The sequence below is a fragment of the Petaurus breviceps genome, unplaced genomic scaffold (assembly GCF_028583685.1).
Source record: "Petaurus breviceps papuanus isolate PSGF00001 unplaced genomic scaffold, PetGlider_PUasm1.0 151, whole genome shotgun sequence".
Taxonomy (NCBI): domain Eukaryota; kingdom Metazoa; phylum Chordata; class Mammalia; order Diprotodontia; family Petauridae; genus Petaurus; species Petaurus breviceps.
Window position 1 is genome coordinate 22231390 of NW_027185712.1, and position 24639 is coordinate 22256028.

The 24639-nt window shown below is 35.5% G+C and overlaps 2 pseudogenes; both read left to right on the plus strand.

Annotated features, from left to right (window-relative positions):
- The first annotated feature begins 10441 nt into the window (after window positions 1–10441).
- Window positions 10442–11708, plus strand: LOC138153364 (protein FAM217A pseudogene; annotated as a pseudogene).
- A 7417-nt stretch (window positions 11709–19125) lies between these two features.
- LOC138153380 (small ribosomal subunit protein uS10-like) lies at window positions 19126–19540 on the plus strand (annotated as a pseudogene).
- Window positions 19541–24639: the final 5099 nt, after the last annotated feature.

Sequence of the window (24639 nt, forward strand, 5' to 3'; positions counted from 1 at the left end):
GTAGGTGTAGGTATAGGTGTAGTTATAGGTATAGGTGTAAATATAGGTGTAGGTATAGGTATAGATAAACAAACACAAAACATTTGTTTTTTCCCTGACAGACCCTGAGCTCCATGCAAATGCAATTTTCTAGATGCCTCGTCTTACTATGCACAACACCATATTTTGACCCTTCTGATTCCAGTCCCTGCAGAAACTATTCAGTCTTCTAGGTAGCTCCTGACCATGTTCAATTCAGCTGGTTGCCTGAGGCCATATTTGTTCTTCTTTAGAGCAAAGTTAGAATTCCTCCCTTCTGGGTTCTGCTGAACTTGAAGTGTTTTAATGAAGCCTTGGCACTAGAAGCCTCCACTATTTGAGGATGTGCCCAAAGATGATTAATTGAAACCGACAGAAACACTGACAGTAAGTGTTCACTATACACTCAATAGTATAATCTTCCTTTCTCGCCCAAATTTTGGCCCCTCAGGCATTCACTTCATTCACCTCTTCTTGCCTGCTGGGTCCCACACCCAGGTGGACTCACTGGTCTCTGTGACCAGAAATGTGTCAAATGCCTCTATAGAGAGTTGTAGCCCAGGGAGAAGAGTTCTTTTATCCATCGTCTCTGAAAGAAAAAAAAAAAGACACATGAACATTGTTTTCTGGTGATTACAGAATGAATATTTATGAAAATAATGATTATAATTGGAGTCAGTGTTGCTGACAAGCAATAAATGCAAGAGTGGAACTCAAACACTTTTGCTATAGGTGCGCTAGAAAAGGATCAGTAGTGGAAAGCTAACTTCAGCTAACCAGGGAGCTTTCAGTTCTCCCTAGGGGAAAGTTCTGAAATACTTTCAATCTGGTCTGAACTCCAGGGAAAACTTCAGTGTGTCTAAAGAAGGGGGACTACGGGGAAGCAAATCTCACATATTTATTTTCTGAAACTCAGTTTTAATGAACGAGGCCTTTTGCTCTAAGATTTGTAATATCTTCTTCCCAAGCCTTTTGCGAGGAAATGGAAGTGCAACTAATGAATTATGGCATGGTTCAGGCTATCTACAGATAATTAATATTACCCCCTTTTAGGCAAGTCTGTGGATGTGGGCTTTTGTGAAATGTTAACTGGATCCCCCAAACCAGAGTTTTTTAGGGAGGTGCTTGGAGGATGGTTTAAAAATGCCATCACAGAATTCCACATTGAGTAAATATACTGGCAGGTACCCCAGGGGCTGGAGTCAGGGAACATCCTCATGCAAATAGCTTTTACTGCAACAAAGATAAGAAAAAAATGAATGAACTTGCATTGAAGATAGGACTAAATCTGTGATGGGAAGTCACTTCACCAATGCAAATTATTTTAGTTCCTTGTTTCAGACTTTTGAGGTCTATGGGCTAGACTAGTCAGTTCAAACACTGATCTAGTGATATATTAAATTATCTCAAGGTTTCATGATATAATAAAAGAAAGCTGATTTTAGTACCATTCAATTAAGTGATGTGGATGGATTTATGATTTTATTGATATCAAACTCCTTCTAAAAGTGGAGAATGAAACTCTTCCCATGCATTCTCATTTTGTGCAGCTTTTGTCCATGTCCTCCCATTAATCATCCTCAAAGGTGTAATGGTAAGGGAAATTGAAGATCATGAAGGCCCACACCTTTTGTTACTTTGTAATTAGGCAGTGAATCATGAAGGTTGTGATGTCCTCTGACTCTGAAAAAGGCTGTATATACTCTGAGGTGAGGTTTTGTTTGGGGCTCACTTATGGGAAGGATTTTGTGATTTAGTCATGTGAGACTGGGTAACCATTGTGCCCCCAGACTTTGAAAACCCAGATGTTGATGCTTCTCTCTCTGGTAACTAACTATGAATATATGTAATGGTCAGATAGCTAGAAGCCCTGTATGTTGAGTTGTGTTATTTTCTCTGTCTTGTAATTCCTTGTTTGTATTTTCTAAAGTTCAAAGTGCTGACTTCTTCCCCTGAATTAAGTGAATTGTATATGTGTATATATGTATATGTACATGTATGTATATGCATATATACACACATACATATATGTATAGATATGTATAAGATGTATAAATATAGATATGTATGTATGTGTTTAACTGAAAATTGTTGACCCCTTTAAATATTCTTTTTTTTTTAATTAAGCAATCAGGGTTAAGTAACTTGCTCAAGGTTACACAGCCAGGTGTTTCTGGGTGGGTGCTAAGTGTCTGAGCCCGGATTCGATCCCCAGGTCATCCCGACACTGGAGCTGGTGCTCTTACTCACTGTGCTGCCTGGCCGCCCCTGTTGACCCCTTTAAAGGTGTTTTTCTTTAGTAAAGAAGATCAAAGAAGCTGTGCTAGCAGGCATCCTGGGTGTGCTAGGTGCTTGCTTTTACAAAAGGGTCTACTTAAGGTACTGAAAGATCTTCCTTGGTCATTCAGTCAATAAGCATTTATTAAGTGTCACTATGTACCAGACACTGTGTTTAGTGTTAGGGATTCAAAAACAGATAAAAGATAATCCCTGCCCTCAAGCAGTTCACAGTCTAGATCTCTTGTTCCTATACAGGTAGCAAGGGAATACAGTCCACCAGTAAATCCAATTCTTGTTATATTACTTCTCTCTCTTCTTTTTTGGTCAAATGTCTTTCCAATGGGGTCATCTATGTCACTTATCCTCTGACTAAAAACTGCTAATAAGTCACAGTTTATTCATGTTCTCTATATGCCTCTGTATTTCCCTTTGAATTATTTGCAACATTAATATTTCAGAGTGTGGCATTCCATGACTTTAAAAAATGGATATAAAATCAGAAGGGGGAAAAAAAAACTAATTAAAAAAAGAAGTACCTTTGCTTCAGAAAGAAGCTGCATTTAGTAAACAAAGATTGGCGAAGTTCCTTCTATATAGTCAGATTGTGCTAGGCACTTTAGATACAAAGATAAAAATAAAATATTGCCTACTCTAAAAGAGTACAAATTTTACTCAACTAATTTTAAAATACTACATTATAGATAGCTATATATTTTGGGTCTTTTATTTTTAATCCAGACCTGGAATTTCATTTGTGTTTGGAACTTCTTGTAAGGAAAAGTCCTCAATCAATTAAGATCAACAACTCTCCAATGAATAGTCTTAGAGTTAATGGGGACACATAGAAACTATGTGACTGGACCAGAGTCATATAAATAGTATGTCAGAGGCAGGAATTTAAACTAGACCTTCTTGACTCTGAATGGAATAAAAGTGAAAACTTCTCAGGTAACATTCCAGAAATCTGAATAGAATTGTAATAAAGTACCAAAGACTTAGTAACCTGGGTTGGGACCCTTGCCTTACTTCCCTGGTCATAAGTTGAAGTTTTTGCTAAGCTTAGCTAAACGTGGGAGGGGAAGCACAGACCCTGCAAATTTAACCACAGGCCCAAGTGTTCCAGACTTGCTTTCACTGACCACCATCTGACCTGTACAAATATAAAATTGGAAATCCTGTTATAGAACTCTGGGCAGGTCACCATGTCCTAAAATCCCCATGATTCATAAAATATTGTCTGCTTTCATATCTATAATGATATTGTTAGAATATCTATCTTCTGCTTTCATATCAAAGTTGATACTGATGACATATTTTGTCTGTTTTCATGTCCTCTAGACATGTATCTTCTGCTTTTTGATATTACTGACATTTCATCTGCAAACACCAGCAGATTTTTGCGGTTAAGATTGTGCACCTTAATCCTGAATTAACAGGAACAGGACAGGACACAGTTGGGGGAGAAGGGGTGATCTTTTGGGTATATAAGCAAGCTTTGCATTTTATATTTTGCCTCTCCTACTAGACTGTCACCTCTAGTAGAGAGACTGCCCTCCTTGTGAGAAGAAATAATTAAATAAATCCCTCCTGTGTCTACTTGGAGATATCTCTGCTTATTTTATTTTGGGCAAGGGTTGTTTTTTGTCCCACACAACTCTGAATTCAGTTTGTTATACACTATGCTACATTTCCTTGGAGTAGTAAACTTCAGAACAATCAATACTTTTAGAAAGAATGATATATTTAAATTAAACAATAATAGATTTTTAAGGCTACAGAAAGATTTGGAATCACTGGGTGTTTGGGATCCTAAACTCAAAAGTTATCCAAAATATTTTCAGTGCAGCATGGATTTAAAAAATCAAAACAAAAACAAGCAAGCAAAAAGAAAACAAGCAGAACTCCTGAAAGTCAGTTACTATCACACATTTATGTCAGAGAAATGTATTATATTATTTCAAATTTGCATGACTGTGCTTTGGGGATTTGAACATAGGGATGCCCAGGCCAATTGTATTTATCTAATGTCTTGTAATTTTATTGTTTGAGAACTCATTATATTTGAGCTGGGTTCAGTCTCCCAAAGTTGCTCTGAAGCAATCTCTCTCATGCCTCTGGTTATGTGCCTCTAGCCTACTTTTTACCTACCCAGCTTTTCAGACCATTGTGAGCAATTTAACCCTGCCATAATTACATAAAGAACATGCCATTTAACTCTGTTCACTATATTTTAGCATTTCCAGTCCAAAACACTCTTCCTTGAAGACATGGATTATTTCCTCTTTATCTATACATCCTCAGATTTTGGAACAATTTCTTATACATAGTATGTCCTTAATAAATGCTTGAATTGAATTGAATTAAATTCAATTCCTTATGGGGCTAAATTCATAAAATAGTAATAGTCACAGTCTATTTATAAAAGGTTGGAGTTTGAAGGACCTACAGATAATTTAATCCAATTTCCTAATCTCACTACTGAATGAAGAAAATAAGATCCAAATTGTCAAGTGCCTTATTCAAAGTCAAATGTTAAATTTGTGACAGAAATAGAAGTAGACACTTTGTCTGCACAGAATGATGTTCAAAACATTCTTCACCTTGTTCACCATCACTATCTGTCACTATTTCTAAATCACATTATATAACACTTTATAGTTTACAAATTTATTTCTTTACAACAAAGTTGTGACATAGGTAATACTAGTATTTTTATTCTACCTGTTTTACGGATAAGATAAAGAAGAACTGAAGAGTTTTGGAACTTGACAATAACCTTTCAGGAGGAGAAAATCTCTGAGATGTTTTTTGCTAGTGTGATATAGATTATATTACACATGTCTTAGTTGCTTTACCCTCAGATATATAATGCATTCTATAATTAATCTGAATGGGTTTTATCCTTCTATTATTTTTCCCCTGAATGTTGCTGTTACTATATGTAAATGCATTTTTAAGTGGACTAATTTTAAATCCTGCTACTTTACCAAAAGCATGAATTACCTTATTTCAGATTTTTTTTACTGATTCTCTGAAGTTGTCTAAGTAAATTATCTTATCATCAGAGCATAGAGACAATTTTGTCTCTTTGTTGCCTTTAATGTATTTTTTTCATTGTATTTGCTAGTATTTATAGAACTATTTCAAACAAAATAGTAAATGTGTTGTACTTATTGAGATGGCTAATGTTTCCCCTTTGTTAAATGCTGGTTTCTGATTATTGATGGTTTATGGTTTTTTTTTTAGCTTAATTGATTGTTCTGCTCTAATTTTTTTATACCAAAGAAATGTATATATATGTATGTATGTATTTGTAAAAATATGCATCTATCTATGAAAATATATACACAGAGAAATGCATAATATTTATATGCATATGTAGTATATTGTGTGCATATACACAGATGTACATATGTATTCACACATATATGTATATATACATATCTATACACACATACATATGATGTTAATAATTTTCCAAATGCGACAGCTAGATGGAGAAGTGGATAAAGTATCTGAAGTCAGAAAGATCTGACTCAGATCTGCATTCAGACACTTACTATCTGTGTGATTTTATTCAAGTCACAACCTCTGTTTGCCTCAGCTTTCCCATCTGTAAAATGGGGATTATAATTATAAGATCTACCTCCTAGAGTTACTATGAGGGTCAACTGATAGAATATTTGTAAAGTGCCTAATACTGTGCATGGTACATAGTAGATGACATAAAATGCTCATAATAATGATAATGAAAATGATATAAATATATACTTTCATGCTTGGTATAAATTCAACATAAAATGATTTTTTGGGTATATGTTACTGCTATCTTTGTGCTATAATTTAAAAAAAATATTGAATCAACATTCATTAGTCATTCTGCTCTATAATTTTCTTCCTTTGCCTTTTCCTTTCCTAGTTCAGGTATGAGGAATATATTTGGCTCACTAAAGAGTTTCATAGAGTATTTCCTTTTTTAATGAGAATATTTTGTGTAGAATATGTATTAATTATTCTTTAATTGGTTGCTAAAATTTACTCAAAGATATATCTGGACAAGGTGTTATTTGTTTTTGTTTAGTTTTGTTTTGTTTGCTGCTTCTGTTGTGGTATTGTTTGCTTTTTTGTTTGGTAATTGCTTTATTCTCAAATCAATTCTTATTTCCAAAATTTGATTAAGATCTCTGTTTTATCTTCTGTCAATTTAGATAGTTTATATTTTTATAGCTAATAATTTATTTCTTTTATATTCTCTATTTTGTAGGCATATGATCATAAATAATAGATTCTGATCATAGTTGTTATTTCTTCCCTGTTGAGATTTCACTTTCAATTTGACAGATTTCTTAATTTTATTTTTCTTCCTTTTTTATCAGATGATCTAAAGCTTTATTATTTTGTGATTCTTCAAAATATTTTTATTTTCAATCATTTAATTTTTTGTTTTCTAATTTATTTTTCAAAACTTTGACTTATATTTTTGGAATTTTTCTAATTATAAAATTGCTTAATCAATTCATTTATTAACTTTCTTTTTATTTTTTGAACATATGTAATCAGTGACATATTTTTTCCTCTGACTGATGCATTAGGTTCATAACAGAAATTTTTATACATACACACATATAAAATCATTAAAGCCCTTTTATACTAATTATTTCTGTGATATATTCTTTAACTTAATCATTATTTAGAATGTCACTATTTTGTTTGCATTTAATTGTGTATATTTTACTTATGGTCTTTTTGTTAATTACCATTTTTATTGTTATCATGAGAAAATGATGTATTTAATATTTCTAATCATTTACATTTATTTTCAATTTCTCTGTTATTGTTTTAAAGCAATTGGGGTTAAGTAACTTGCTCAAGGTTATATGGCCAGTTATTTCTGGATCTGGTGCTAAGTATCAGAGTCCAGATTCGATCCCAGGTCATCCTGACTCTGGGGCCAGAGCTCTTACTTACTGCAGCACCTGCCCACCCCTAAGCAATTGGGGTTAAGTAACTTGCTCAAGGTTACACAGCCAGGTGTTTCTGGGTGGGTGCTAAGTGTCTGAGCCTGGATTTGATCCCAGGTCATCCCAACTCTGGGGCACAGTCTATATTTCAAAACATTTTATATCAAAGAAACAAGTGTATATTCTTTAATATTCATATTCAGAAGGTACTTACATCTTTCCGTTCTAACTTCTCTAACAGATAGTTCAGCACTCTCTTTTTTTCAAGCCTTCTCTATGAGCTAGCCCTACCACCTGGATTTTAATGATGTGTGAGGAAAGTGCCTAAGAAAAACAGATTGTAGAGCATATGTAAACATTCTGCAACTAGTTCTGTCCACTAACCACATGCTGAAGAAGAGAAAGCTCCCTAGTTGGCTGTGGAGGCATTCAAAAATCCTGTTAGTTTCAGTTATGTTTGCTTTACCTTATTAGGTTCTAGGAAATGTCAGTGAATTCGAAGTTCATGGTTTCTGTTGATGGGGAAAGCCGTCTCTAACTTTTAAAATTAATTCGTTTGAATAATTGAATAAATAAAATACTTATTAAGAACTTACTATGGATAAAGCACTGTGCTATACTTTAAGAATTCATGCTCTGAAGGAATTCACATTCTAATAGAAGAGATAATGCAAATGGAAAGTTTCCCCTACAAGTAAAATGGAAGTCACATAATCTTTAGGGTGCAACAGCAAAGTAGATGGCAATGCTTCTACTTTAATGTCATCTCCACTGATAAAATAATATTATTGTTGAACTATTCAACTGGGTCAAGGCCTTTGATGGCAAGAACTTTCTTTTCTGGGTCTTTGATCTTACCCTTACTCTAACCTGGTTACATTTCCATAAAGATTGATTTCCTGGATGATGGCTGAGGACACTGGGCTGAAAGCTTTGTTATTCTCAAGGCCCTTGAGAAGATAGGGCCCTTGGTTGTTCTCCTCAGAGTGTGAGGGGAGAGAATGGTTAAAATGGTGGTAGTGGTTTGACTTGTCCCACAAAGGCATGTTCCTGTATCTCCCTGAGGGTGCCCTACTCCTTCACCTAGGCTGCTTCTCTGGCCTATGTTTAGAAAAAGTTCGATGGCAGTTACAGCTTGTCCAAGGTAATAAGGTCTTAAATACAAGGACCAGGATTTGAACCTCTATCTTCTGATTCAAAGTCCAAAGTCCATTCTTCTATAGCTTGCTTCAAAAAGTGAGAAACAGTGGGTGAGAGTGTTTAAAAAAAAGGTTAGTTGTTTGTTTATTTTTTATTTTAAGAGACCTACTGAAGTGACCAAGCCTTAAATCCAAATCACTCTGGCTCTCACTGATTAGCTAACAATATAGGTCCCAGGCAAAGACCCACTTGGTCACTGTTTGGGTCCTGATTGACTCAGAGTGAATGTAAATAGCAATTGTTTCTGTTTTGGCTAGAAACCCTGAGGGTCTTCCCCTCTAAGGTTGATTTTTTTTTTTTTACTAGATAAAAGAGGCCATTTTCCATCTTATTTCTTACCAGGGCCCAACTCACTGAATGAACATTGCCTCAGTCAAACTGAGACCTGTTAAAAGACTAACTTAAATAGGCTGAGGCCTATGGCTGCATCCTGGGTAATCTCCAGTTGTCCTGATCTATATGTTGCCACTATACCCAGATGGCTCCAGAGGAGAAAGGAGGCTGGTGACTTTGCACAGCCCTCCCTCACTTAAATCCATTCCACTTGCATGTCTTGGCAACACCTCCCTGAAGTCAAGGTCTTCTTCCAGAATGAATGATAAACAACTCCCTCTACCCTCCACCCCCCTTTCCTATCTCAAACTCACCAGATCACCTCCTCTATTTTTTTTCTCAAACCACTTAACTTCCTCAACCACAGATCTAGTTGGTTAGGGCATACTCTCCCATCAAAATTGTTTGATGGTGTTATACTGATAATTAAATTTCAAACTATTTTGTTTAGTCTTTGCATTCCCTCTATCCCTAATCTGTTGCCACCTTATTTCACTAATTTCATCTCATAGTTTTCCTTTCTATACTTTTTACCATTGTGTGTGTGGGGGGGGGGGGGGGGGGAAGGGGGGGGGGAGGGGAATGAAAACTTCTCAGAACTTCCCTCCTCCTACCCCCACCCTTTCTACTGCTGTTAATCAGCAGCAAGCCCTTTCAGGAGGCTTTCAGATTTCCCTCCTCTGAGGGCCCCTCCTCCCTTTCCCTTGCTGTCAATCAGCCACCTTGGCAGACTCCTCTGTTGTTTACCATTGGGGAAAATTTTTGTGCCGAGACTTGAGCCCACCCCCCCACCCCCAACCAATGGGAAAAGGGATCTTATTGGGGTATAAATTCTTGTTCTGCCTTTTTTAAAGTGCCTCTTCCTCAGGATGGGTCATGGGGAAGACTGCCCTCTTCACCTGGGGAAGAGAATAAATACCTGTTCTATCCTAAGAGATCTCTGTGTTCTTGATTACATTTTGGATGAGATTTTTCATCACATACACCATCTAGCCAAACTGTACTACTTGCTGTTTCCAGAATATTTGCTGCATTTTCCACCTTTGTGTCTTTGTGCAAATTTTCCCCATTTCCCTCTGGAGTGAGAGGACCTAGGTTCAAATCCATAGTCACAATGCTTATATTTGTCAAATCACTAAAACTCTCTAAATCTCGTTATACTAATATTTAAAATGAGAATATTGGACTAGGCGGACTCTGAGGTTCATTCTAGCTTTACATCTGTGATATGCACCTTTCAAGCCCTGCTAAAATGCCATTTCTTACAGGAACTTTCTCTAATTTGTCCATTTAAGAACAATATTTTTGTCCCTTAGCCTTCACATTGAACTTTATTTATACAGCTTATTACTGTGACCAAGAGGTAAAGTGGTTAAGGGCGTGAGTAGGTGAGGTTTGCCTAGATAAGAACCAGCTTTTGGTCCCTTGCCCAGCAGGCTTGTTCCAGGGGTGGGAACCTGAGGCTCCTCCAGGCTCCAAGTCCCCTGCCTCCTCACAGCTCAGCCTGTCGCCTGTCGCTGGAGGCAGTGGTGATGCCCTGCCGGCCTCCAGGTACTGGTGAATCTTGGCCCTGAGGAGGAGGCTGAGGAAAATTGTGGTTGCCTAGCAACCTGGGTCCAGGAAACCCCTCAGGAGCCACCTTGGTGGCCATGTTACTGCTCACTGGTCACCTCCCTAGACCCGTGGTCCAGCCCAGCGCCCATGTGTCCATCTATGGTTGCGCAACGAGGCCCTGTGCACCTCCCTGCCATCCTCTGTTAGATGGCCGAGCCGGGAATCTGTTCCTGGTGCCTTCCTAGTGCACTGGAGGGGCTCGCCACCCAGGCCTTCAGAGGAGCAGCCAAGGAAGTCAGGAGGGTGGGCCCAGGGCACAGTGGGAAGGATTTTGAGGAAACAGTAGCAAGTTTGACATAATGGGGAAAAGAAATTCATTACATGGGATCTGTAGCAGTCATCTTCCCATCTCAAAATCCTCATGAGGTAAACTGAAAAAGTCATTTGGAAATTCCAGTAGAACGGTTGATAGAACTTAGTTTGACAGAGAACTCACAGAAAAAAAATCACAGAATTAGGGATGTTTCAATTCTGAAGCTACCCTCACAATGAAACAATAACTATGAAGAATAGGGATTTCCCAAAATCTTCAATGAAAACTGGCTTTAGTGTAAATAATAATCCTCTAAGGCTCTTAACTCTCAACCGCTCTCTAACAGGTACTTTAGTTGACAAACAAGCTGGTTCTTAACATTGGCTTGCAAGAACAAACAGATGCCATGAAGTCTCTGCTGGCCTTATGCTGATGGAGACTTCTGTAAAGACAGAAGGGAGCCTCAGAGTAACCCACATTCAGCTATAGAAAGCAACAATGGTGAAACTACCTGTTTCAAACTGGAATATGAAATGTGGGAACAGCAGCATTGAAGAAAATCTTACTGAAGAGATTTATCAGAAGATGAAATAGTAAATGATACACTCACTTACTTTAAAAAAAAATGGACTTGACCTTAAAGCCAGAAGTAATAAAATACTTTGAAAAATCTTTCTTGGAACAGCCAAATAAAGTATTTTCATATCATGATTTTCTCCCTCCATCTTTTAATACTCTAGATGTGCATAAACTGGCCTCAAAATCTGAAAATTGGAAAGTGGCATTAGAACTTACTGAAAGCTCCACTGAGCAACTGATAGATGGAAAGAATAAAACATCTGGCTATCCAACAGGAGAGGCCAAAGATACCAATCAACTGCTCTGCTCAAGTCATTACTGAATGGCCCAGTTTGTCCAAAAGCTCATTCAAACAGGAGCCATCAAGATGTCCTGAATCTCTGCCCCTTCATACAGCATGTGTAGAAAAAAAAAGAAAAAAACTCTCTAAATCTTGCAAACTTGAGCAGAATATGTCAAAATGCAGTTGAAACAATGCTGGTAAATATAAGTGGAATTCCAGACCACTGTCTATCATAAGTTCTTCTACCACATAATAAATCATTACTATTTATGGTGACTTTAAAATTTCCAAAGGTTTCTAAGTTCATGCCAATAAGTTTCATCCAGACTTATTTTCAAGCCATTCCATTGCTCAAACAACTCATCCATTGGTTAAAATGGTTTCAACAAGATGCCTACAGCCAAAGTCTCTGATACCTGTAGCCTGAGGCACAAGAAAGCAAACCATCAAGAAGTAAAAAGAAATTTTATCAGAAAAAATATATAATTGTAAATAGACTACTCCATGTTCAGAAGAGGCATTGTTTATCTCCTTCATTTAGAGCTAAATGTAAGAAGTGCTCATACATTGACCAAAAACAACCTTTTATTTTCTGTCTTAATTCTCATTGGGAATAAACCTAGCCCAGCAAAGCAGTTGAAATCTGATTTATTACTCGCAGTTACAGGTATTTCAAAACAAAACAAAAAACCCCAACCATTACTTCAGGTTTTGTGAAGTAAATCTTGTGCAAATTCCTACTTTGTACATCATATAAATCTGGAAGCTTTTATGAGGATGACAGATTTGATAAACCTTTTGTTTCATCACTGAGAAATGTTTTCACCAAATAAACCAAATTGTAAAGACTGTCCTTTTGTCTGACTATTTTCCAGTGTAATTACATCAATAAATTGGATAATTGACTTAAGAAAAAAAAAAGAACCAGCTCTCACAGATCTCCCAAATTTAACTCAGTTGAAAAACAGATTCTAAATAACAATGTTATCAGGCTTTGTTGAACACATGACAATGGAGTAGCCAAAAATAATCCCTCTGTCAAATAATGTAATCCTGAAGTCAGTGTGTTTGTTTAATGCTTAATGAATGAAAACCAAACCAAGCCATTACCAACAGAGCAAAATTTAAAAAGAAAGGAAAATTGTATAGTCAAAATGAAGGAAGGGTTGGGATCATACTTCAAAAGGTAGATTTTATAGATGGTAGAGACAATGCCCTCAGCAAACTCAAAATTTCACATTTGATATCCTAGTAACTAATTATTTTTTTAAAGTGTGTAGACTATATCTAAAGTAGCTTGCCTATTTTGTAGCTCTCGTGTATATTTCCTTTGTAAGTTATTTTGTAATCATTATTGTGTTACAAATATTTCAGCCTGTGGAAACCCCCTATGAGTGCATATTATACATAGCCCTACTTCAGAGGATGGAGTCACTACATGAGACCACCTATGTCGGTATCTACTTTATAAAAATGTAATTGTTTCCTATATCACATCCTACTGTGTGATTGTTTCACTGTTGCTGTTATTAATTTGTTCTCCATTGATGTTTGGTCTGATCTGGATTTTAATCATAATTATGTGATATGAAGTATGTGAATAAGATCTGGATTTCTAGAGGCACTTATCAAAGACTTAATAGGCATAGAACTAATAGAATACTTGTTAATATTGTTAAGATTAAAATAGATAATTGACGGCTTCATATTTATGCAGATAGAACAATAAGTCTTTCAATGATTTTAAATGGTGGCAATTACTGTGTTCAGTAGGACCCATAGGGACTAGAGTTGTTACCAATTATTTGCCTGAGATCTAATTTAGTTTTGCATTGGTTCTTCTATTGTAGTAGATTCATGGAAGCAAAAAATAACAACAATGCCAAAAACCTACCATTGTAATTAACATTCATTTTGATGAGATTCCTCCCCTCCCCCCCAAATTAGCAACCTGCCAAGCAAGGAACAGTGGTTTCTGGCTACTATCAATACTTCTGTATGTATGTGGTACATTTGAACACTGAAACAGTTAGGTTTATAGACATGTATAGAAACAATGTACAGTTGTTTGTGTGGTGTCTCTGCCAATAGTCTGTGATCTCCTTGATGAAAAAGACTAGATTTGCTTTTGTTTCTATCCCTATCACTTTGAAACTTGCCTTGCACAAAGCAAGTGCTTAATATATGCTTATTGGCTAATTGAGAATAATTTTCTAAGTGAAGCTAAACTAGAAAAAGAGAAAACACAAAGGATACATTTAAGATAGCCCTACTCTAGTAATACGTAGTGATAAAAATTCAGGATTGGAGGATGGAAAGAACATAGATATGCTAATGATTTCCTATCACTTAAGCATTTTGAAAATAGTGAACATTTCATTTTTTTAAAATTCAGATCCGTAGTACCATGATAGGTACCTGGGACAAAGTAGATGACTAAAAAACAAAACAACAACAACAACAAAAACAAATCTAAAAGGCATTATCCCTTATTGTAATTCACAATGTACAGGAAAACAACTTAATAGAAAATAGATTGAAAAGAAATAATTTGTTGGATTATTGGATTACCTGAAAGCTATGATCCAAGAAAGAGCCTAGCCATCAAGAAATTAACAAAGAAAACTGCCCCAGTATTCTAGTACCAGAGGTTAAACTTAGAAACTGAAAGAATCCATTGATCACTGACTGAAAGAGATCCAGACATGAAAACTCCAAGGAATATTATAGCTAAATTTAAAATCTCTCAAGCCAAAGAAAAAATACTTAAAACAGCCAGAAAGAAACCATTCAAATACCATAGAGCCACAGTGAGGATCACACAAGATTTAGTAACTTCCATGTTAAATGAGCAGAATGTTTGGTATATGATTTTACAGAAGGCAAAAGAACTGAGATTACAACCAAGAATGTTCTTCACTAGTAAAATCAGATATCATCTTTCAAGGGAAAAAAAATGGATATTGAATGAAATAGAGAGCTTTCAAACATTCCTGATGAAAAGATAAGTATAAAAAAATAAAAATATAGGAATAAAAAATTGACTTTCAAGTATAAAAATTAAGAGAACCATGAAAGCTTTAATGCGATTTATGAAGTAAAATGGGAACATCAGTTAATGGGTGGAGTGGATTATTTTGGGGGGGGATCTTTTGACAGTTCCTTATATGACTGCTATAACCTGCTTTACAACTTGAGCTCTTACTACTCTATGAATTTCAGCTTCTAGAAGAAAGGAAAAGATATAGCAAGACTCTATATACATTTTGGATTTTTTTAAAATTAATGGTAGTCTATTGAAAAGACCAGTTTCAGAACTGCCCCTCCCCCAAATTGGGAAAGATTCTATTTCTAAATAAAAGAAATACTTATAAAAATATTATAATTTTTGTCATACTTTAAGCCGGCACTTTGTTTTCTTCAGCTGATGTCATAATTGTGGCATGTCTGTTGAAAATTCAACAGTTTTCTCCCTTTTTAACTTTTGCAAGGAGCCATATTGTTCCTCAAGTTTTGTGCTTCTTCCCACCTCTATCCCTCAACAACTGGTATACTAGTAGATTATTTGAAATCTTTCTTATGCATAGTGAAATTTCACTGGGCAGACTGCCTATTTTGAGATAATAACTTCCTCCTAACATTGCTGAATCTATGCCAGAGCTGAGTTGCCCAAAGGGCTAATCATGAATTCAGAGTGATTTTGTAGATAAGTTTCAAATAGTCTGGTTAATCTCCTCTCCTCCCTCCTCCTGCCCCAAATGTTCAAGGCCAGAGGAAAGGGATGATTTTAGTAACAAACTATCAGAAGAAGTCTATTTAATAGACACACACACACACACACACATACACACACACCACACAAGCATGCCTGCACACACATATGTAATATAAAAATAGATATGTATATAGATATATAGATATACATATAGATTTAGACATATATCTCTATCTTCTATCATCTATCTATATCCATCTAAAAGCAATCCAACTTCAGATTTCTTTAGTGCTCAATTTATATTGCCTGAGCATTACAACAGGAGTGTTGTACAAATGTGAAGATTCACCACAGACACAGAAGGACCAACATAGCCAGTCATGTTTCAGCACCCTTTTCCATCAGCTTTAACAGTGAGGTATACTGGAGAGAGCATTGCACCAAAGATAATAAGATCTGAGTTTAAATTCCTGCTCTGCCACTTTATACTACCTGTGTGACACTAAGTAAAAAAAAAAAAAGCCTCTTTGGGACTGTCTCCTTATTCTTTTTTTTTTTTTTTCAAGCAATCGGGGTTAAGTAACTTGCTCAAGGTTACATGGCCAGTTATTTCTGGGTGTGGTGCTAAGTACCTGAACCCAGATTTGATCCCCAGGTCATCCTGACACTGGAGCTGGTGCTCTTACTTGCTGAGTCACCTAGCCGCCCCTGTCTCCTTATTCTTTAACTTGTTAGGTCCCTTTTGGTACTAAATCTATAATCCTGTGATCTATTTCCTTTCTTACTGCCCCAAACTGACTTTATGAAAGAATCCCCAGAAATTTTGAATTTATGCTTTACACTGGTTTTATGTCATGGGATAGATAGCATACTATTATCTGAAAATGTTCCTTCTTGCAACCTCTAACAGCAGACATGTGCTGTCTGAAAATGAAGAGATTGGTCAGCATATGAAGAACAATGATTGTATTTGTGGCAGTAGGTTAGACAACATGAGACTTTTTGGGGGTAATTGACTTTTCTGGAAGGATAATTTTATATTTTTTTATGGAGAAAAGCAACGTTCATTTAGATTCCACATCTGTAGCAAATAGACTGTACTTGGAGAAACTACTGCAGTGTCATTTCAGAAGTTTATTTTGTTATGGGTTGTTTCATCTTCAACCAGTTGTAGTATTGATTTCTCTCAGTGGATTAATTGTCAGAGGTAGTTTCAGTCTCCCTTGTAATGGATGGAAGGAAAAATGATGTTTTGATTTCAATGAAGCCTATTGACAATTGTGCTTGGGTTTCTCTTGGGTCCTAAAGTCAACTGACTTGGATGTCTATGTCATGGAAGAACTGTGGATGAAATTATTCATCTTATCTGTGGTTATAAAGTTTTTAGCATGGTCTGGAGACTTTGTAAAAAAAAAAGGGGGGGGTGTATCATATGGTTTTCTGCTTCTATTTTCAAGAAAGAGCAACACTCAATGTTGAAAAGTATAAAATGATGGGAATGCATGGAAGTTGAAGTGTGGGTTATTTATAGCCCAGTTTATCTTTTCTGACAACATTAAGATTGTACTTTAGTAGAGAGGTCAAGTACCTTTTGTACCAGAGCCAATTTTTTTCCCCTAAACTTACAGCTACAGGTTTCTCTTCAGGAAGGCTGGCTCAGAGAATGGGCCTCTAATCAGGATGGCTTTATGCTCTATTTTTTTGCTCTCCTCCTTCCAGAGAGACAGTTGTTAAAAATTTATGATATCACTGGAAGATTTGTACATTTTCTAATCATTCCTTGAAGTCCAAGCTTGGTCAATAAAATTACACAGCATTTAATCTTGTTTATTTGTTGTTCTTTTCAATTACATTGTAGTTTTGCGTCTTTTTTTTTTAGGTTCAGTTTACTTCACTGTGCATTCGTGTATGTAGCTCTTTCTATGCTTCTCTGAATTGTTTATCATCATGTCCTATAACATAATAATATTTCATTATATTGATATACCACAATTATCATAATGTTACATGATCATAGATCTAGGTCTTAAAGGAACCTTAGAAGTGATCAAATCTATCCCACTTATTGTACAGATGAGGGAATTGAGGAATAGATAGATAGATATTGATATGTATGTATGTGTACACAGATATATTGTATGTATGTATATATATATATGTATATATGCATGCATACATATATTATGTGTATGACTGTTCTTTTTTGTCTTTTACCCCCTTGTGGTATACAGGTATATGCTCTGTGGTAGACATCCTTGCTTTCTTCCTGTTCATATTCTCATATTGATCCAATAAAATTCTCATGGAATTTAAAGTGATTTTAACATGTACATAGAAGACAACCTGTAGGAGACTCTTTAAGGTGGAATTTTGTTCTGATCAGTTAAATGCTTTTTTATTGTTAGTGAATGCAAGCATAGGTTAAAGAATAAAAAGTGCTGACTCTATAATCTGGTGATTTATGACATTTATTATCTAATCTAGGACAAATCACTTAACCTAAGTGGCCCAGTGGAGAGTGTTTTAGACTTGTAGTGAGGAATACCTGAGTTCAAGTGCAGCATCAAAAATTTGCCAACTATGTAACTCTTGGCGAGTGATTTAACCCCTCTGTATTTTAGTTCCCTAACTTGAAAAGCAGAGAAAAATAGACCCTATCTTCCAGGGATATTTTGAGGATAACACAAGCTAGAAATATAAAGTGCTTTGTAAAACTTAAAGTGATACATAAATATTGCTCTTGCTATCATCATTATTACTGTCATTATTATTTAACCTCTCTAGACTTCAATTAATTCATTTCTTACATAAGGAGTTCAGACTAGATGACATCTGAGAATTCTAGTTCTATATACTTTGCAAAAATGTCCTTGTTCCTATTCAAGTATGACTTTATTAAAATGACTTTGATAGGTATGCAGAATATTTTCATAAAAATTTAGAGCTATGGAAAAGTAAGAATATCGTTTGATAATCATAGAGATATTTAGTTGTCTTTACCTGAGTAATAGATAGATGACAAAGAGAAAGTGATAGATGATAGATATAGATAGACAGATAGATAGATAGATAAATGGATGGATGGATGGATAAATAAGTACATAAGGCATTTTTAAAGCACTTACTACATATGTGCTAAGGACAAAAATACAAGCAAAAACCTCCCATCCCTTCCCTGAAGCTATCTTCATGTTAATAAAGCTGCTAGCAAAGGGATGGAGAAGTTCAGAGAGAAGTTTGTGGAGCCAGGAATGATACTAATCAGGCTTTTATCAGACATTTCATATCCTACCTTCATATGTGATGCCTCAGTGACCTTAAATGTGTATTATCCCCAATAAGAATGTTCCATTGTTACTAGGGATAGTCCTGTTTTTTTTTTTTCCTTCAGCTTTAGTACCTTTTCTGTTCCTCATGCAGCAACTTGGCTACTGAAATGTGGTTAGTCTAAATATCATAATCATTATTAGTTTCAATATCACTATCATAATGGAAAAAGAAAAGATATTGCGATAGAAAATTTTATTGATCTTTCCATTTTTGTGTTTATTGTTGATTTGACTTAATTGAATATTTCTCAAGGCTTTATCTTTTCTTTTCTCCACTGCTTAATGACACTTTTATGGATGGATATCATTAATAATACCCCACCATTCTCCCATGTAAGATTTTATAAATGACTTTAAATTCTAAACTGGTTTTGCCCTTGGCTGTCAGATCTCTCTATATGTCATATAGATCAAGTGTTTGCTTGGCTAAGAAGCTGACTGTTCTGATCCTGTCATTATGCTGTTTGACTTCTATCAATTAAAATTTTTTAGGAGCTCTTTGGTGAAGGTATCGCTGCTGCAGCAGCTTGGAGTAGGCACTCTGCCTCTCCTGCCCCTGACTCACCGCTGTTCGCTCTCAACGAGGAATAAGTCAGTCAAGAAGCCGCTCCGCCGTGGCATTCAAAGACACTGGCAAGACCCTTGTGGAGCCCGGAGTGGCCATTCACCGGACCCGGATCACCCTGACCAGCCGCAACGTGAAATCACTGCAGAAAGTGTGTGCCGACCTAATCAGAGGGGCCAAAGAGAAGAACTTCAAAGTGAAGGGACCAGTTCGAATGCCCACCAAGACACTTTGAATCACAACTAGAAAAACTCCCTTGCGGTGAAGGTTCGAAGAATTGGGACCGGTTCCAGATGAGAATCCAAAAACACCTTATTGATTTGCACAGTCCTTCTGAAATTGTTAAACAGATCACATTTATCAGCACTGAACCAGGCATAGAATTTCAAGTCACCATTGCAGATGCCTAACCAATCATCTCTTTTAATAAGTTGATTGCAACTATTGAAGAAAGAAATCTTAGGGGATATTGGTAGTTGGCGCTGACTTCTATTCTTTAATCTAGTTCTTCTATTCTTTAATCTAGTTCTCATTTTCAAGCTTCAACACCTTTTTAAAAATAAGTTAGATTGGGTTTGTCTTAATTGCATGCCATATTTATTCTCCAAATATTTATTGCTCCTTCTAATTTATTATTGCTTTGAAACTTTTCTAACAAGGTAGTGATCTGATTGGGCACAGACAACTGATTCAAAAATAACCCCCAATCTACAATCAGTTATTTTCTATTAAAATTAAAATATAGTTCACTTGGGGTATGTGTCTAATGTTATTGATATTGTCCTTTTTCAGAGCTTCTGGATTCTTTTCTTGAAACAAACATTTATGCCATATAGAAAGGAAGCTTATTGTAATGTGCATATTTTTGCCATCTTTCATTTTTTCCTTTTGAATCATATTTTCCAAAATATTTTTCATTGTTACCTTCTGTGACCAATTTTGCATTGTAGCAACTGAATATATATATATATGTGTGTGTGTGTGTGTGTGTGTGTGTGTGTGTGTATACATATATACATATATATATGTGTGTGTATATATATATATATATATAATGTTTTGTGTCCTACAGATTTCTTCATGGAACTCACAGAATTTCTTTACCTTCTTATTTTAAAAATTGACATCATAAGTGCCACATGAGCAAGTGAACATGAAGTGATGTTTTTATTGTCTTTGACAACATGACAAAAACAACTCTTTTTGATCCTTTATCCACTTTCCTGAGGAAGCCCAATAAGGCAGTCTTCCATGTTGCTCTTCCTTCCTTCCTTCCTTCCTTCCTTCCTTCCTTCCTTCCTTCCTTCCTTCCTTCCTTCCTTCCTTCTTTCCTTCCTTCTTTCCTTCCTTCCTTCCTTCTTTCCTTCCTTTACTTCTTTCTTTATTTCTGTTTCATTTGTAGGCAGAATGTCAAGAATGATATAACTCAAGTTCTCTGGCTATATGCATATTCAATGGTCACATAAAAAAAGATCTATATTTAGAATATCAATAGTTAAGTTAAAGCAGCTAGATGACTTAATGGATAGAGCACTGGGTCTGGAATCAGGAAGACCTGAATTAAAATCTAGCCTTAGACATTCATTAGCTGTATGACCCTGGATAAGTCACTTAACCTCTGTTTGTCTTAATCTACTGGAGAAGGAAATGGTAAACCACTCCAGTACTTTTGCCAAGAGAAACCCAAAGAAGATTATGAAGAATCAGACACAAATGAATGACTGAACAACAATGTTTATAAACAGTTTATTAAAAAAAAATTCTTGTAAGTCTTTTGCATTTTTCTGTCACATCACTGAAGAATTGGGAATGGGCTTTAGAGATCTAAGGGCCATTTTAAAAAATTGCCCACATTTAATTTAAGGTACAATATAATGGTCAGCATTGTGACTGCCCCACTGGTATTGTGACTGGCCCACAGAACATTAAACAGATTTAAATAGGTCTTTCTGCATCACTGAAACACTGGGACAAAAACAGATATGATTAGATTGTGCAATGTGAAATACACACATTTATTCTTTATTTCCTAGAATATGTAAAGGAATAAAACAGGAAATTAAAGAAATATGGGATCTAATTTTCTAACATTGCTGGGCTGAAAAAAAAAAAAACAAAACTGTAATTTTTACCTAAACAAATTAAAGTAGTAACTTGCATCTGAAGAGTGATTTCTCAATTTTTAAACACACCACTGAGTATTGTATATGGTCCTCTTGAAAAAAATAAAATTTTAATAGCATTTATCATCTGATAGAGTATTTGTTATTTTCTGAAAGTTAGTTACATTCATTTGCACTAATCATAGCTACTGTGATTTGTATATACTGGAGTCATAATTTATTTAGAAGGAAATAAATTTGAAATGAATGGACTTAACTTGAATGTACATAAAATATACTCTTTAAATGAATAATTAAAACAACTTGTTTTTAGTATAGTATTTCATTTTTCTTATTATATATAAAGACAAATTTTAACATGTATTTAAAAAATTTGAGTTGCAAAATTTTCTCCCTCCCTCACCTCCCTCATCTCTAAGATGGTAAGCAATTTGATGTGTGTTATGTTATGATATTCAGTCATGTAAAACATACTTCCATATTAGTCATATTGTGAAATGAGAAAGACAAAAACCCACCAAAAATGAAGAAAGTGAAAATAGTATGATTCAATGTGCATTCAGAATCCATCAATTCTTTGGATATGAAAAACTTTTTTTCTCATTTGGGATTGTCTTGAATCATTGTATTGCTGAGAAAAAGTGAATGATTCATAGCTGATGATCATAGAATGTTGCTGTTACTGTGTACAATATTCTTCTGGTTCTGCTCCCTTCACTTTGCATCAGTTCATGTAAGTATTTCCAGATTTTTCAGAAATCTTTCTGCCCCAGATTTTTTTTTTGCCATGCAGTTATCCTTTCATTTATATAATTGTATATACTGCTGAATCATTACCCCTGCTTTGGGAGCCTTCTGGGATCATGTGGGAAGAGCTTTTAGTAGAATTTCATAACTAGATTCAGAGTATTAAGGTTGTGAATTGATATGCAGGTTCTTTTGCTCTGTCCTTACTTTCCCAGTTAATCAGTTTTCTGGAGATAATTTCCATACTCACTAGGTTTCTAGAACTGAATACATTATAAACACAGAATTACAGAATCATGAAGAATCATAGTTTGAGTCATAAGGGGCCTAATCAGCTCCGAGTACAACTCATCCATCCTGAATTTCAAAGAACAAAAGAAGAGCCCAGGAATTCAGACAGTAAAGCTTGGACCAAAGTGGGTTCTGTGTGTAGTGAGTGATAAAAAAAACATTAATTCTTAGGAAAGATAAGTGCTGGAGTTCAAATATTTCAGGAATAAAAATGTGAACATTGGATAAAAGATCTGAACTTTCTGGAGGTCAAAATAGGAGAAACAAAATCTTTCTGGTAGCTGTCCAAAGTTATTCTTTTATCTAAATATGTTTGTCCAGTGGCCAGGAAGGTATTGGGAGTCAGGTGCTTTTCTGCAGGCTGCTTTTATTTTCTCTAGAGTGGTATATAAGTTGGTTTCAGAGTCATTAACTACAATAATCACGTAATATTTGAACTGTACATAGGCAATGAGAGTCAAAAAAAAACAACTGGAGATGGAATCTATACTTTTCAAAATCACAGTTTTTTCTCCCTATTTTTCATCTGGTTGCACTACTCTGGGATCTTTTACTTTTCCACAATGTCCCAGGATGCTTATTATTGGGAAAACCTCATCAACCTGTAAGATCCCATTGGGCTTGGTACTCTAGCTCATCATGACCCTCTGTCCCTGCAACTAAAGAAGTGGAGCCATGAAGTTCAAAACCTCCCTTTAAGGAGGAAGTCCTGCTCAGAACCTCTCATTTCTCATTTGGCTGTACTTCTCTGCAATGTCTCTGATTTCTCCACCATTCTCCTGAGTTGGGTATCCTCACCTGCCCTCCTACTCCTGCTTTCAATTTCTTATTGTGTGTAGTTTTCCCTTACTACATTTTAAGTTCCCCAGATGCCAGAGATTGTCTTTCTTTTTTTCATATTTGTATCCCCACCCTTAGCACAGTACCCAGCACAAAGCAGCCAGTTAAATAAATGTTTATTAACAATTTATTGACTATTTTAAAAAGAAAGGGAATTTTTGGTGGCGAAGAGGACTACATAGAAGAAAACTCTAATGTGTGGAATAATATAAGTCAATAATGTTTGTCTCATGTGGTACAACTACAGTTAGTGAACTTCCATTTTCTCTTTGCATGGGAATAGTAGGGAGTGCAGTGGATTTTGTTTTGGAGTCCATAAATGTGACATAAACTATGATTCTTATTTAATGGTATGTAGGAGGGAAGTTGAATTTCTTGTAGAAATAACCCAAAAACTTATGCAACTAGGGAAGTGAGTGGGTTTGAGGAGGATTGTAATTTTGGCTGGAACAAAGAGTGTGGGAAGGAAAAAAAGTGAAGAAAGGCTGAGAAATTAAAGTAACACATCTTCTATAATGATAGAGCAAACACAGTTTACACCTATCTAGCATTTGTTAATACAGAATTAAGAAAATCAAATTGGGCTAATGAATGTGTTTAAAAGCAATAAAAATTTCAAGTGCTGGGCTATTCTCATGCTCGTTTTAGTTTAGGGAGAAAAGTTAATGTATTGTCAAATGAGGGCATTTGAGTTTATCTGTCTAAGCAAGAACAAGATGAATGGTATCTTAAGTGTGATGGATAGATACTGATCTGTGCCAGGCAGCAGGTGAAAGACCATTTAAGTATCACTACGAAAAGGGTGAGAGTTTTGAGAAAGGTTTCTTAATAAAGCATGTAAATGTAATCCCATAATCAAAAGCACATTTACATTTTTCCTTTTGCAAATTTATCTGAGAAATCAGGTATTGGAGAGCATTGTAAAACACAAGACTGTGCCATTATTAAATGGAAAAATGGTCTCAATAATTGCCAGTGATACCTGATGTGAGCACTGCCAATACTTCCCTGTTGTGAGCTGGTATTTTGGCAATGAAAAACACAGTACTAATGGTCATGCCAGGTTATCACTATAGGAAAAACAATTAAACATCAGGTGTTTTATTTTGCAAATTTTCATTTATAAATTATTTTAAAAAGTAAAGGTAGTAAATTTTAGTTCATTTATCTTGCTTAATAAAAACATTGTTCTTCATGATTAAGTATCCAATATATGTTTGCCTTTAGAAAAAATAAAATAATATTCCCTGTGTACAGACACTGACAAAAAGTGCTATGCATGTCTATGAATATACTCTGTTTGAAAAGGCAGGGATTAGAGGAAGGCAATGTTAAAAGTTATTGCCCAGGAAGTTGAGTGAGGGTTTATAGTGAAGTAGTGATAGTATAAATAGAGAGAATAAATGGATGAAGGAAATATTGTAGAGGTAAAATCAATAGGATCTAGAAGTTAATTGGATAAGGAGAGAGAGAGAGAGAGAGAGAGAGAGAGAGAGAGAGAGAGAGAG